We start from the raw sequence: 15,769 nt of genomic DNA on the forward strand, positions 1-15,769 counted from the left end.
ATCTTCTGCTTTTGATTTTGCTGTTTTCCTTTTGATTTCGTGTATAATTCTTTCCGGATATCGCAGATTTGACCTTTGGAATCGGCAAAGATGGCATCATTTGAGATGGATGATAGAAAAAGTAAGTGGATACTTCTTTTTTTTGGATATAAATTGTTGTTAATATTAATACTCTTTGAGAATTTTAAATTGATGTTAATGAGTTAGTTTTAGGTATTGTATTTAAATCATGCTTATGCAAATTGGGATGGTGCTGAGATAGTGTAGTAGATTAATGGCGGATTGGCGTTAATTAGGTTTGAGCACAACTCTAATTGCTGTTAATTGAGTTGATTGTTGCTGTTGTTTTTATATCATCCTCATTTTTCTTGTCACTTCCTCCTGGCCTTGCTTTCCCGAATTTGCTCGCTATCACTCATTTTCTCTTGCTTTCTCATTTCCCATGGCTATGGCTGCATGGCCTAATCTTTTCTATGCATTGAACAAGTACAAGCTGTGGATCATTACTTGTAGGTTGATTGTGTTCATTACTCATCAGTTGTTTACCCAAATAATTATGGTTTTATCCCGTGTACCCTTTGCGAGGACAGTGATCCTATGGACATGCTTTTGCTGATGCAGGTGATTCTCTTTTCCCCTCCTTTGAGCTCGGTCTATTGGACTCATGCCTATGATTGATCAGGTGATCCTCTTTTCCCCTCCTTCACCTTTCTTGCTTTAGTAATCTGCAGCATCCTACAATTATTTGGTCCCGCCATAAACTGGAATGTCAGGAATTAGGTTTCTGATATTTAATAAGCTTAATATATTATCATATTATGTGTTTCAGGGTGTGAAAGATGGAAAGATTATAGCAATGTGTGCCGATGATCCTGATTTCCATCACTACACGGAGCTCAATGAACTCCCTCCTCACCGCCTTGCTGAAATCTGCTGGTTTTTTGAAGACTGTATGTATCCTTTGCTTGGCATTTTAGACCTTTATAGGTTATTGGTCTCATTTTAGGACCTTTTATTTCTCTTCTACTTCCATATAAGGTTGCCTTCACAGAAATTATAGATAAGAAGAACGAGAATAAGAGAGCTGCAGTGAATGATTTTCTGCCAGCTGTAGATGTGATTGCTGCCATCAAATATTCAATGTGAGATTCTAACTTTATGATAATAATACATGATTCTGCAATTCTTTTAGTCTCCAACTCTCCAGTATCCACTGGACATCATTAGTGACTTGTGTTTGCTCTGCTGTGTATGATTAGCAACCATGGGAAATACTTTTTACTGCAATTCTGCTGGGGTGTACTTTTTATTGCACACATTGCAAAGGCATATGAGACTAATTAGAGTGACTTAAATGTTAATTAGAGCCTATGGGGAATGAATGACAGGTTTGTAGGAGATACCAATCTTCTTGCAGTTGATTTACTTTGGTTTTCTAGGTTTTGATAATGATGTTCATTCAATTTAAATTGGTTGGATCAGGGAATTTTGGTTGGTTTGACTTTGTGTTGATTAAATTTGCTTATCTTTGATGAAAGTGTATGATCCTATAAATAGATGCAATTTAGTGGAATTTGTAGTTGAAAAATGCAAGTTAGTTCGGTGTTATTCTCTTATATGCTTATGCCCTCTGATTAAATTGGACTTGCACATGTTTTGATGTGGTTTGTTTTGTTTTAGTTTTTTTTCCCCTGGAATTGCTGCTGAAACTATATGAAATTGCCGTTGTTGTGAAGGGTTTCAAGGAGGGTGGAGCTAAGTTCATATATATATAGAGAGATTTAGGGTCAAATGAGAAGTTTCTTATGATGAGAAGGATTTTATGTGCATAAAATTTATACTAAATGTGCATACTTTTTGAATAAAATGTGCAAAAAAAAAAAAAAAAATTGACCGAAATTGAATGTGCATATTTTTTGCACATAATGTGCATAAGTTCTCGTTTTTCCAGAATTTGCAAAAAAAGTATCAGGTCCAAAATCAAATATGCACATTTAGTAGAAAATTTATGCACATTTAGTTCAAAATAAATGCACATTTAGTTCAAAATATATATATATATATATATATATAGAGAGAGAGAGAGAGAGAGAGAGAGAGAGAGAGGGAGAGGAAGGCTCATATAAGAACCCTCCTCTATATAAGAATCCAATCTTATATAAGAATCCATCTCAACCCTTCAATGATTTTGATCTAACCATCTAAAATCCCTCTTTAGTAATGGCATTTTTGTAATTTTAATAACTCTTTTTCAATCTTTAAATAAAAGAAAACCCTAAATCTCTCTCCTTAGCATTTTCTCTCTCCTCAACATTTTCTCTGTTCTCTCTCCTCTACCTCAAGGAACTTGGTAAGTTTATTTATTTTATTTTATTTTGCGTTTTTTTTTTGCCATTTTAAGTTCAATTGTTTTTATATTTGGTTCGATTTTGTTGAATTTTTTTTTTTTTGGCGATTTAAAGTTTATTTTTTTGGTTTTTTATTTTTTTCGATTTTTAATAATATATTTTTTTAATTTCCAGTTTTTTTTTCGATTTTTTATTTTCAAGTTGTTTTTTCGATTCTTTTTTACGATTTTCCAGTTTTTTTTTTTATTTTCCAGTTTTTTTTTTGTCGATTTTCCATTTTTTTTTCGATTTCTTATTTTCAATTTTTTTTTTCGATTTTCCATTTTTTTATTCTATTTTTCAGTTTTTTTTTCCAGTTTTTTTTTTTTTTTTTGTCGATTTTCCTTTTTTTTTTTCGATTTCTTATTTTCAATTTTTTTTTTACGATTTTTTTTTTCTATTTTCCAGTTTTTTTTTTTTTTTTTTTTTTTTGTTTTTTTTGTGGATTTTCCATTTTTTTTCGATTTTCCATTTTGTTTTTTATATTTTCCAGTTTTTTTTTTTTTTTGTCCATTTTCCATTTTTTTTTTCGATTTTTATTTTCAAGTTTTTTTTATTTTCGATTTCAATTTTTTAATTTTAATTCGTTTTTTTTTTCCTCTGTTTTTATTTTTCAATTTTTTTTTTCGATTTTCCATTTTGTTATTTATATTTTCCAGTTTTTTTTTTTTTTTTTTTTTTTTTTTATTGTCCATTTTCCATTTTTTTTTTCGATTTTTATTTTCAAGTTTTTTATTTTATTTTTTCGTTTTTTTTTCCAGTTTTTTTTTCGATTTCAATTTTTTATTTTTATTTCGTTTTTTTTCCTCGTTTTTTCCCTAATTTTTTTCGCTTTTTTTTTTTTTTTTTTTTAAGTTTCTAGTTTTCATTTTCAATTTTTTTTTCCAAATTTTTTTTTCTTGCTTGAGTTTTTCTATTATGGATTTTAATTTCAAATTGTTTTTTTTTACTATAATAGAAAACTTTAGAACATAAGGGAAAACTTTAGAACATAAGGGAAAAACTTTAGAACATATAGATAGAAAATGTTAGAACATAATAGAAATACTTTTGAACATAAGGGAAAACTTTAGAACATAAGTAAAAAATATAATAAAACATAATAGAAAACTTTAGAACATATGGGAAAACTTTAGAACATAATAAAATACTTTAGAACATATGGGAAAACTTTAGAACATAATAGAAACATTATAACATAATAGAAAACTTTAAAACATAATAAGGGAAAACTTTAGAACATAGTAGAAAACTTTAGAACATATGGGAAAACTTTAGAACATAATATAAATACTTTAGAACATAAGGGAAAACTTTAGAACATAATAAGGGAAAACTTTAGAACATAGTAGAAAACTTTAGAACATATGGGAAAACTTTAGAACATAAGGGAAAACTTTAGAACATAAGGGGAAAATATAATAGAACATAATAGAAAACTTTAGAACATAAGGGAATATTTTAGAACATAAGGGGAAAATATAATAGAACATAATAGAAAACTTTAGAACATAATAAAATACTTTAGAACATAAGGGAAAAACTTTAGAACATAATAGAAACATTATAACATAATAGAAAACTTTAAAACATAATAGAAAACTTTAAAACATAATAAGGGAAAACTTTAGAACATAGTAGAAAACTTTAGAACGTATGGGAAAACTTTAGAACATAATATAAATACTTTAGAACATAAGGGAAAACTTTAGAACATAAGGGGAAAAATATAATAGAACATAATAGAAAACTTTTGAACATAAACTTTAATTACCTTTTTCTTCTATAAGTAATTTTAGATTGGTTTTTTACTACAATTTGTATTTATGATAATTAGGTTTTGGCATATTCATGGATTTAGATGATGTTCAAGATAATTCTCCTTCTTCCGTTGTTACTCATTCAGGTAATTTTCATTGTTTTAATACTTTAATTTCAATTTACTTACATGTTCTAAACTTTACTTAGTTGTATATTTTAAAGTAATTTTGTAAATTTGTTGATTATGTTCAAAATTTGTTTAATATTCAAAAAAAATTCTAGTTATGTTCTAAAGTAATTCTTTATTTTCTAAATTTTTTCACTTTATTCTAAATTTTATTATGTATGTTATAAAGTAATTTACTATGTTTTAAAGTTTATTCTTAATGTTCTAAACTTTTTTCATTATGTTCTAAAGTTTTCTATGTATGTTTCTCTTTCTCTTTATGTTCTAATGCAGTTGGTGTTATTTATCGTACTCCTGAGGTTGTTGGATCGTTTAGCCCTGGTGGTACCACTAAGGAATGGATTCCAAGTGTTCCCGAAGAGTTAAAACCTCGTTTGGGGATGATATTCAAAGATCCCGAAGAGGGTCTTAGTTTTTATAAAGCATATGCAAATGCCGCTGGGTTTACTTCTAGGAAATTTATAATGTGTTTATGTTCTAATTATTAATTTTTTTTTCAGGTTGATTATGCTATTCGTACAACCGCATGAGACTTTTTATTTTTAGGAAATAGCACATGGAAAAAATTTTGTGTAAATTTTTCTTTTATACATTTTTTTTATTATTTTGAGAACATAATGCATATTATTTTTTGTCCAATTATTCTCTATATTCTTATGTTTACAATTATAATATAACATGATTATATTATAACTCTTATTCTTTTATTAACATAATTTTTGGCAATATTATAATATGAGAATGGGGTTGGATGAGTATGAGATAACATAATATTTTTCAACTAATGTGAACCATTTATTTTGCGCAAATTTTGCAAGTAACAACTTAAATACTTTAAAACATTATAATAATAAATTAGAACATAATAAGAATTACTTTATAACATACACATGCAACTTAGAACATATTAAGAATTACTTTATATACATTAGAACACAATCAAAATAACTTGAAATTAGGTTAATGTTCCAAATGATATTAATGTTTCAAAATATACACATGTTCAAAACAGTTATGTCCATAATCATATATTTGTACAAAAAATTACTATTATATATACTTGAGATTTACACAATCAAATATCAAAATTTGTTGATCTTTGACCACTCTCTAGCCATCTTCAACACTCTTTTCCGTTCTTCATTTACTTCTGATGTTATAATCTTCCCACAATACTCCACTCGTAACCTTTTCATTTGCTCAAACTGCACAAAAAAAAAATGACTTTAGAACATATACATGTAATTTAGAACATAATAAGAATTACTTTAAAACATTGACACGTAATTAGAACCTAATCATATATGTTTTGTACTTACATTATCCTTCTCTAATCCTGAATTCCATTGTTTTTGACATTGGCCTTCATAGGATTCCATGTGCTTCAACAGAAATACTCCACAATCATGTTTATTCTGGTTGCTTTTCCATCTCATCTCAACATTTCTTGTTTCATAAGTGGAAATAATTGCACTCTTCTTATCAACTTCTTCATAAAATTCACCAAATGCTTCCAACTAAAAAATTAATAATATAATTAGAACATTGACATGGAATTTAGAACTCAATTACAATTATTTTAGAACATTGACATGGAATTTAGAACTTAATTACAATTATTTTAGAACATTGATATGTAAATTATAACATATATATATAATTTAAAATACTTTAAAAGATTGACATGTAATATAAATAATTTCAAACATAATAGAAAATCATAGAACATAATAGAAATACTTTAGAACATAAGGGAAAACTTTCGAACATAATAAAAATACTTTAGAACATAATGGAAAATTTTAGAACATATGAGAAAACTTTAGAACATAAGGGAAAACTTTAGAACATAATAGAAATACTTTAGAACATATGGATAGAAAATGTTAGAACATAATAGAAATACTTTAAAACATAAGGGAAAACTTTAGAACATAAGGAAAAAATATAATATAACATAATAGAAAACTTTAGAACATAATAGAAATACTTTAGGACATATGGGAAAACTTTTGAACATAAAGAAAAAAAATAATAGAACATAATAGAAACACTTTAGAACATAGGGGAAAACTTTAGATCATAAGGGAAAAATATAATAGAACATAATAGAAAACTTTAGAACATAATTGAAAACTTTAGAACATAATAGAAATACTTTAAAAAATATGGGAAAACTTTAGAACATAATAAAAATAACTTAAAATTATATCAATGTTCCATATGATATCAAATCAAGGCAGGCACACACAAAACAACAAAACTGCACAATGAAAACAATAATATGCCAGTGTAAACATAAGAATGAAGTAAAAATGATGTGGAGTACTAAAAATATTCACAATTCCACAAATCACAATTTCTACCAGACAATTGCATTAGCAAGAATATTGGCAAAAGTGCACAGCCAACCAAAGTGGAAAAACAAAACACATCGATAATCAACCAGGCCAATTTATTCAAACAGGCAAAGAAACACAGAGTGAAAGATTCATTAATCAACATAGGCCCAAATGCAAATCAAACATACCACAGCCAGAAACTATTGGCTTTGAGCTTTCAAGCACAACACATTCATCCACATTCAAATAGTAAAGTCACAGTAAAACTGCGCGTTAACACAGAACAAACAATGAAGCACGCTCAAACAGCTTCACAAATCACAATCATCAATAACGCACAGTATAAGCATTAGCACAACAACAAATGCACACAAAAAATACTTCCAATTCCTCAAAATACATCAAGTAATTTCTTGAAAAGGAACGACAAATTGTCTCGATTTCAAACTTCAACAAACCCAGAAATTCTTGATTAAATCTTTCCCATTCGCCACTGATTTATACTAATCACTACACAATAAAAATTAATAGCCGCATTCCATGTATACCAGTGGTATACAGTACTCTGTTAATCGAACAAAAAAAATATAAAATCGAACAAAAAAAAAGAAAAACAGAAATCGAACATTATACAAGCCTTTTCGAAATTGACAGAAAACAAACAACAAAAATCGAACAAAATAATTCGAACATAAATTGAACTAATTAAATCGAACAAAATCGAACAAAAATCAAAATATTAGCAAAATCGAACTAAAATCAAGCAAAATTCGAACTAAAATCGAGCAAAAATCGAACTCAAAAATCGAACAAAATTCGAGCCATAAATTTTCAAAAATTGAACTCAAAAAAATTGAAAAGAAAAACATACAAAATCGGCTTTAACTCATGCAAAATTCATGAAAATCAAATCGCAAAAATCAAAATCGCCAATTTGCAAACATCATGCGATTGAAAGCACAAAATCGACTTGAATATCATGTGAAATTCATAAAATTAGAACAAAATCAAAGAAAAAGTACCTGATTTGAGCAATTTAGGTTGTTTTGCAGCAATTTGGGCTAGATTTTGAGATTTGAGGAGAGAGAAAGTAAAGAGGATTGAAAGTTTGAGGAGAGAGAAAAGTATGAACGTTTGGGGGAGGGTTTTAGGGGAGTTTTTTTTTTGTTTTAATCTTGACCGCTCATCCTAATCTAATCCTACGGATGAGATTGGTTCTTATATAACTAGGGTTCTTACATAAGGAGGGGTTCTTACCGGATCCCTCCCCTATATATATATATATATATATATATATATATATATATATATATATATATATATATATATATATATATATATATATATATATATATATATATTTGTGCTTTGGTAGATTGATTTTCAGTGATTTATTGATGAATTTGATAATTTCTCATTCAATTTTTGGCTTTTCATCTCGTTTGAATTAGTAAACTGTTGCTAACCTCCGTATTACCCTTATGATCATAATCAAGCTGCCCCCATTTCAAATTTGATTATGAATTTATCGATTCCGGGGCCTCAATCCTCGTTCTCGCCGAGCTATGACAATGGTGGTTGACAAGGGAATAAACGCGTCGTCAATTGTCTATCCCTAGATCAAATACAATTTATACAACCTAAACAAACCTAATACGAGTATAAGGCAAGCATAGGGGTCGAACCATAGAGAACGGATAAACACCACCAAATGTTATCGACAATTAAGCTAGTCCGAAATAGGAGATAAATAAACTAAAGTCTAAATATGCTAAAACAAGAAATAAAACACTAAGGGAAATGGTTTAGGTATAGCATTCACTTGAACATAAACAAAGGCATAGAAATTGAATTAATTATGAACTAAACATGCTCGAATATCGAAATAAAGGATCCAATCTAGCCGCCTTCCGGGGTCAATTGGCTTCTCCTAATGTAGCCTCTATGTTTCCACATTAGAACCATATACTAGGAGGTACTATTAAATAACAATTGATAGTAATGAACCTTAACTAAGTCAACTTCCGTTTCTTGTTAGCAAAGATTCACCTTTAATCAACCAACAATGTGCACTTTCAAGAAGATTAAAGAATATCAAGCATATAAAGACTTTAATCACAAATAAATCGATTCTAAACCCTAGAACATGCTCAAGATCCAACTACACCACAACCATCCCCTTAATGGGGAAATTACTCACTAATCATGCTAATATCAAGATTAATTAACAAACAATCAAGGATAAACATGATTAACAAGCAATACCAACAACTAAAATAATAATCAAAATAAAGCAAATAAAAATAGAGGAGAGAGAGTTAGAGATTCTCATTGATTGAATGTGGAAATCTACAAACAAGATAGTCAATCTTCTTCTTCAATATCCAAACTCAACAATGGTGAAACCCTCACTTTCTCTCTCTAAACTATCCTAATTCTAACCTAAACCTAGAGAGAGAAGCTCTCCTAAAACTAATTAGAGAGTGGAATAGATAGTAATTGAATTCTCCTCCAATTACCCCAAAAAATGGGTATAAATACTAAGCTAGGAAAAATAGAAAAAGAAAAGAAAAGAAAATAAATTAAATTAAAAAGGAAAAGTAAAATAAGAAAACTAATATATAAAAATAAAAGAAAGAAATAAGAAAAAAGGGAAAAAGAAAAGAAAGAAATAAAAATAAAAAGAAAATAAACCAAAATCAATTCCCACAAAAACACAACCATACTCTCTTCTTCGAATTTGGCTGCTTCAATTATCATCTTCACCATTCATCAAAATCCATCATCACCGCACATCATCATCGCAAATCAAAAATCAACGACCATCACCAAGCTTCAATCGTTCGATCCTCATTAAATATCATGTGCGAGGCTCGTGAATTGGTTCGGTCGAACCATGGGTGTGTTCGACCACACCTCTTCAATTTACAGAACTTTGAAAGTCTCTGACTCGTACTTCGACCGAACCCTCAAACGGTTTGCTCGAACCCGATCTATTTGTGATTTGCTCTGATTTTTGGGTGGATTGGTTGCTTAATTGTTGCTGGTTGTGGTGCAGGTGCGGTTGATTGCTGGTTTAGGTGCGTGAGAATGGTGGTGCGGCTGTTCGCAGGTGAGTTGGTGATTGTTACGGGGGTGATTGGTGGCTGCTGTGGTTGATTGTGGTGGTGAAGGATAGGGATGTCAATGGGGCGGGGCGGGGCGGATGTTGGCCTTCCCATCCCCATCCCCACCTATCATTTTCATCCCCATCCCCATCCCCATCCCCGCGGCGGGTCTAATATTCATCCCCATCCCCGCCCCGGCGGGTACAACTCCAAAACCATCCCCGCCCCACCCCCCACTTGGATATCCATCCCCGCCTAATCCCCACCAAATACCCGCCTAATCCCCACCCAAGACCCACCAAATTTCCGTGTCTCAAATACACAATCCTACATAATTAATACGGATTATAATATTAAAAAAAAATATTCTTAATATTACACACATTTTTGTTTATAACATAAGTGTAGTACAAAATATTATAATTAATATTTATTTCACGTAATTATTTTTATAAAATAATATAAAAGTATATGTGGGTATGAGGTGGGGATGGGGCGGGTACGAAGTGGGGCGGGTGGGGCGGGTACAACTTAAAATCCACCCCCGCCCCATCACCCATGGCGGGTATCGTTTTCATCCCCATCCCCGCCCCACCACCCACCAAACCAAGACCCATCCCCGCCCCACTGGGGCGGGGATGGGGCGGGTCTCCTACTTGACCCGCCCCACTGACATCCCTAGTGAAGGAGCAGGGGATTGTGATGGTGGCTGTTACGGGGTGTTGGTGAGGGTGGCAGCAGGTGAGTGAATTGGAGCAGGGGGTTTTGGTTTGTGGTGTGCGTGAGAACAGGGGGTTGTGGTGGCTGTGATTGGAGGAGCTGGCGGTTTTGGCGGTGGTTGGTGCTGGTAGGGTTGAGCAAAACTATCTGATAATCCGAAATTCCGATCCGAAAATTTAGGATAACCGATCCGAAAAGATTTTCGGATCAGATATCCGATCTGAATATTTCGGATATCGGATCGGATATCGGATATCGAAAATTTCGATTTCGGATATCCGAATATCCGAAAAAAATCAACACCTCCTAATATCCATCAGTTTTTACTTTTTAGAAACTCCCCATTTCCCCAAAGGCCCAAGTACCAAACCCTAATAATCTAATTATTTCTCTCTCCTCTCTCATTCAGCCGTTTCCTCCTTCCTCTCTCTCTCTGTCCTCTCTTTCTCTCTCCTCCTTACTCTCCCAAAATTCAGATCTCCTCCTTCCTCTTCATGAGTACATGGCTGCTTCACTATACATTTCCTCAAAATCCCTCAACAATTCCTCAAAATCCTTAAACATTTCCTCAAAATCCCTCAACAATTCAGACCCCTAGCCTCTCAATTTCAACCTCTTAGATCTACAAACCTTCGCGTCTTCGTCGTCCTCACAAGTCACAACCAGAAGCTTGCCTTTCACAAGTCTCAACTCTCGTCGTCTTAGTCGTCCTCACTCAAGATCTACATTTTTTTCATTTAATTTGGTTTTTTTTATTTGTCTTGTATAATGTACATAATTACAAGAGTTTTTTTTTTAATTTTTATTCCATTTTGACAGTGAATTAATTTTGGTTTTTTGTTATTTGGGTTTTTTTTTTCTTTTTTTTTTCTGCTTTCTATTGGTATGTGTTACTGTTAATCTTTGATTTTAGATTTTGAAATTTGTGGATTGTTATATTTTAAAATTTGTAGAATTATTAAACTCAAATTATATGAAGAATTGTAGCTTGTAATTATGAGTTTGAATTTGCACTTTGCAGTCATGAATTGACTTTAAAAACAAATTAATTTTGACGATAAATTATTATTTTAACATAATTATTCGTGTAAAAAAAACCAAATCATTAAAAGGTTCGGATATCCTATATCCGAACTATCTGATCCGAAATTTTCGGATATCCAGATCTTCGGATATCTGAAGATTTCGGATCGGATACGGATATCAAATATTTGCATTTTCGGATACGGATATCCGATCCGAAATCCAACTTCGGATCGGATATCCGATCCATGCTCACCCCTAGGTGCTGGTGTGTGTGGTGTTTGCTGGGTTGCAGGCTGGAGGTATGGTTGTTGTTGGTTTGTGGGAACGGTGGGCTGCTGTGTGCGTGAGGGAGCAGGGGAGTGAGGTGCTGTTGTGGTGGAGGATAAGGGGAATAGAGAGAAAGAGTGTGGTGAAGGATAAGGGGCAGCAGGTTGGTTCTTGCGGCAGGGAGCTGGCAGCATGCTCATGAAATGGGGCTTGGCGTTTGACTCAAATTGAAACCCAAACTCCTACACACAAAACCGAGAAATGATTGGGACAAAGAAAAAGAATAAAATACAATAAAAATAAATAAAGGACGAAATAAAACAAAACCAAGACAAATAAAATAAAATAAATAAAATAGAAATAAATAAAATAAAATAGAAAATAAGAGACATAAAACTAAACTAAAAATAATTAAAACTACGCAAGCAAATAAAATAAAATAAAATACGAAAATAGACTAAAACTAATAAAATAAAGAAACTAAACCAAAACACTCCAAAATTACAAAAATAAACTAGAAACTTTATTAAAGAGAAAACAAGAGAATAAAAGGAAAAATAAGGGAAAATAAACACGAAAATAACCTAAACACTACCCCTAGGAGTGACATAAATGTCACTTATCAAATTCCCCCAAGCTAAACCTTTGCTCGTCCTCGAGCAAAGCTAAGACAAAAGAGAACAAGATGGAATTATTGAAAGCAAAAGAAACAAAATAGAAACAAGGAGAAAGAATGTACACTAACTCACTGTCGTAGGAATCACGGTTGTTTTTAGCTACAACAAGCCCTTAAAACCCCAAAGCCGCCTATGAGGATGAGTGAGGTCTCGTGAGGGTTTCCTAAGAGCTTACCCCACAACTCTTGAGAAAAACCAAGGCAAGGCAACAAAAAGAAAAGGAAAAAGAAACATGAAAAGAAAGAGCAAAACACAAGTTCATATATGGACAAGAGATAAGGACAAGTACTAATGAATGCAAACCTTTCTAAATGGACAAATGTATGCACGTTCCAAGATGTCAATGGTTGATTGAAACATAACACATGCTAAGCATAGAGAACTACTTAGGACTCAATACACCCTAGCCCCAACCAATCGGGCCACGTTCTCTCCACTAGCTTCAAATCAACCCTTAAGCTAGCTTCTCAAGATTCCACGAAGGAACCGGAAAAAGATAAAGAAATGAAAAACTTTGAGAAGGTAATCCCGACGTCTCAACTATGCATACTCTTTCCATAGGTTTGAAATCTATCTCCCTCCACCGTTCTTTTGCCCTAACCCACTAGAGTTTAAGGGTCTTTTTATTGGTTGTAACGTGAGGCTAAGGGTTAAGGCGGGGTAAAAATTTAAAATTTGGTGATATTTCCTAAGTGAAGCAAAAAGTGCAGCCGACAATCAAAAATAACTCAAGAATTCACTAAATATCAAGCAAAAATACCGCTAATGCCATTCCCCCAAGCTTATTCAACATCAACACACAATATATACAAAATAAAGGAACGAACCCCCCCAAGCTTGAACAAAGCATTGTCCTCAATGCTTAAACTAGGGAAGAAAACGAAACCATCAAAAATATTTTTGTTGTTTTGCTTCTTTTCCAATTTTTTTTAAACTTTATTCATTGTCCTTGCCTTTTTTTAATTTTGGACGGCTTTTTCTTGAAACTTCATTTGATTTTCATGAATTGCATCATTCATCACAAGCTCAACTCTAACCAAATCACAAAGTGCTTCTTGTTTATGATCAATAACTCAAAACTCAAACCTCACATGCCAATGCTTCACTAACTAAAAGGGTTGGTAAACATAGGCCATTAGGTTTGTAACATGGTTTAAACAAAAGCGGGAAACATAAGCTCAAATTGGTTAGCAAGTTGGTTTATGCAAAATATAAAATCAAATTTGTAACAAAACAAAAAGAAGATAAAGAAAAATGAGAAAGAAGTGCCCTTTTCCTCCCCTAGAGTGCTTCGGTCACGATCTTGGGAGCTATAAGTCAAAACAAGGATCAAGACATGCATAGCTAAGGATCCAAATGCGCCACACAACAAAGTGATGAAGGCTAGAACAATGTTACCTCACATGGGATTAAAACTAAGCAAATACCAACTAAGGGTGCCAAATCCACTATAGAGAGCAACACCATCTTACCACATACCCGTGAACTAGGGCTTCATGGATTCCTAAAAGTTCTTAACCCGGCTACGTTAGCATGTAATATCCTAGAGTCAACCAATGACACTCTCAAATCGTGCACACATTAACCACTTAGGAAGAAATGCATTCAAGAGTAAACAAATCCAAAAGATATAATGTCCAATTAAGAACAAACAAAACACAATTTTGCTAAACTTGCCTTTGAAGTAAACAAAAATCTTTTTGGATTTTCCAAAAGCATGAAAAACATGGAATTGCATATACTCACGTGCATGTCATATATGAATCAATATCCCACCAAACATGATAGAATACTCTCAAATCATAAACAATGAAACCAAGGAGGGGAAAACAAGGAAAAATTAATCCAACATTACCAACACATGATCTTCAAGTCACAATAAGTAAGAGAGAGAGGGAAAAGAAGGATATTACCGGATATGGGATAAATGCAAAATCACACAAAAAACCCGAAATAACCTCATATGAGCCACAATCTCTACAAATAAGGCTTGAATTCCACATGATAGGTAAGTTGAGGCACATTTCCTTGATTCTTGATCATCACCAATGCGCAGGAGTATATCAAGTTGTGTACCTAGTAAGGAACACAAACACGTCCATGAGAGAAAATCTAATCTAAAAAGAAAAGAAAATGAAAGCAATAAAACACGGGTTACTTCCCGCAAAGGCTTGCTTAACGTCCAAGCATGACCAATCTAGTAAATAACCCGACAAAGAACGCAAAAGCTTGTCATATGCACCGACAAACATATCAAGAAATAGAGCATGCGCGATGCTCATATGACAAGCAAACATAAAGTATAAGGAGACTTTATGCTTGAGAGAAGGGGGAAAAGAAAAAGTAAAATAATCAAAAGAAAAATCAATAAAATAAGAATTAAAAAAATCAAAACTAGAACTAGGAAAAGAAAAGGAAGGAACAAACTCATTTTGTTGCTTTTTGGAAGGTGAAATTCCATCATTGAGTTCAAAAGAAGGGTAATGGGGAACTAAAGAGATTAGGGGCCTCTCAATCGGTGGAACTGTAATAGACCGGCTTTAGAGGGGGTAATTTGGTAATACGGGTCAACCACAACCTATGCGGGTCTATGATAGGAGGACAGTCAACAAGCAACAAGAGCAACAGAAAAGGGCAGCAGCAACAGGGAGCATTTCAAGGCCTCAAGACTCCAATTAGGTAGAAGACAAAATCAATAAAGAAGAAGAGAAGGAAAAGAAGCTACCTTAGTCCTATGATGTTAATTTATGTTTGTCTAAATTAGCTAAGTTTCACATGTGAAGCCTTAAGGTCATCTTACCAACTTAGTATAAGTAGTAGGGTAGTGTTAGTGGAAAGGTAGGCAGAAATTAGTGAGGAAAAATTGGAGAGTTGCAACCTTAAGTTGCTAGGAGATTTGTAGCCTCAAGCTACTGAGAGACTCATAACCTCAAGTTATGGCTATCCTTATGCAATCCAACCATTAATCAATCAAATGTTCATGCTTTCAGCATTAACTTAATATTAATTGTGCTTAATTAAATCAGTAGAATCCAGTCTATAACAGGAACTTTGAGAATATATGGAAGTGAGATAGGGCAAGAGGGAATGTTGGTAAGCTTTCTTAAAAAGGGGGTGGGGATTGAAAGAATTGGAATGGGTACCTCACTCACAACTTCAATCACACCACCTTGCATTGAAACACAAGCCTTTTCCTCCAAAGAATTCCCTTCTAACACATCTTCACTACCCTCAAAGAGTTTGAAAATGTCCTCAACCACCAATTGAGATTCTTCACTCTCAACAAGAGAATGGT

At 32.5% G+C, this 15,769-nt stretch overlaps 1 long non-coding RNA gene across 3 annotated transcripts in view; it reads left to right on the forward strand.

Annotated features, from left to right (window-relative positions):
* LOC145642084 (uncharacterized) overlaps window positions 1-9,772 on the forward strand; it is a 30,466-nt gene extending 20,694 nt beyond the window's left edge. Inside the window, exons 14-19 of one of the 3 annotated variants that reach the window (XR_014115624.1) lie at window positions 67-121; window positions 622-682; window positions 830-954; window positions 1,061-1,142; window positions 4,225-4,293; window positions 4,609-4,974. This is a non-coding gene — a long non-coding RNA (uncharacterized LOC145642084). Of the gene's footprint in view, window positions 1-66; window positions 122-621; window positions 683-829; window positions 955-1,060; window positions 1,143-1,259; window positions 1,890-4,224; window positions 4,294-4,608; window positions 4,975-9,735 lie in introns of those variants that run through there. The other 2 variants (XR_014115632.1, XR_014115633.1) reach the window with 2 other exon arrangements.
* The last annotated feature ends 5,997 nt before the right edge of the window (window positions 9,773-15,769 follow it).

This window comes from Chenopodium album, chromosome 8, assembly GCF_948465745.1.
Source record: "Chenopodium album chromosome 8, dcCheAlbu1.1, whole genome shotgun sequence".
NCBI classification, from domain to species: Eukaryota; Viridiplantae; Streptophyta; class Magnoliopsida; order Caryophyllales; family Amaranthaceae; genus Chenopodium; species Chenopodium album.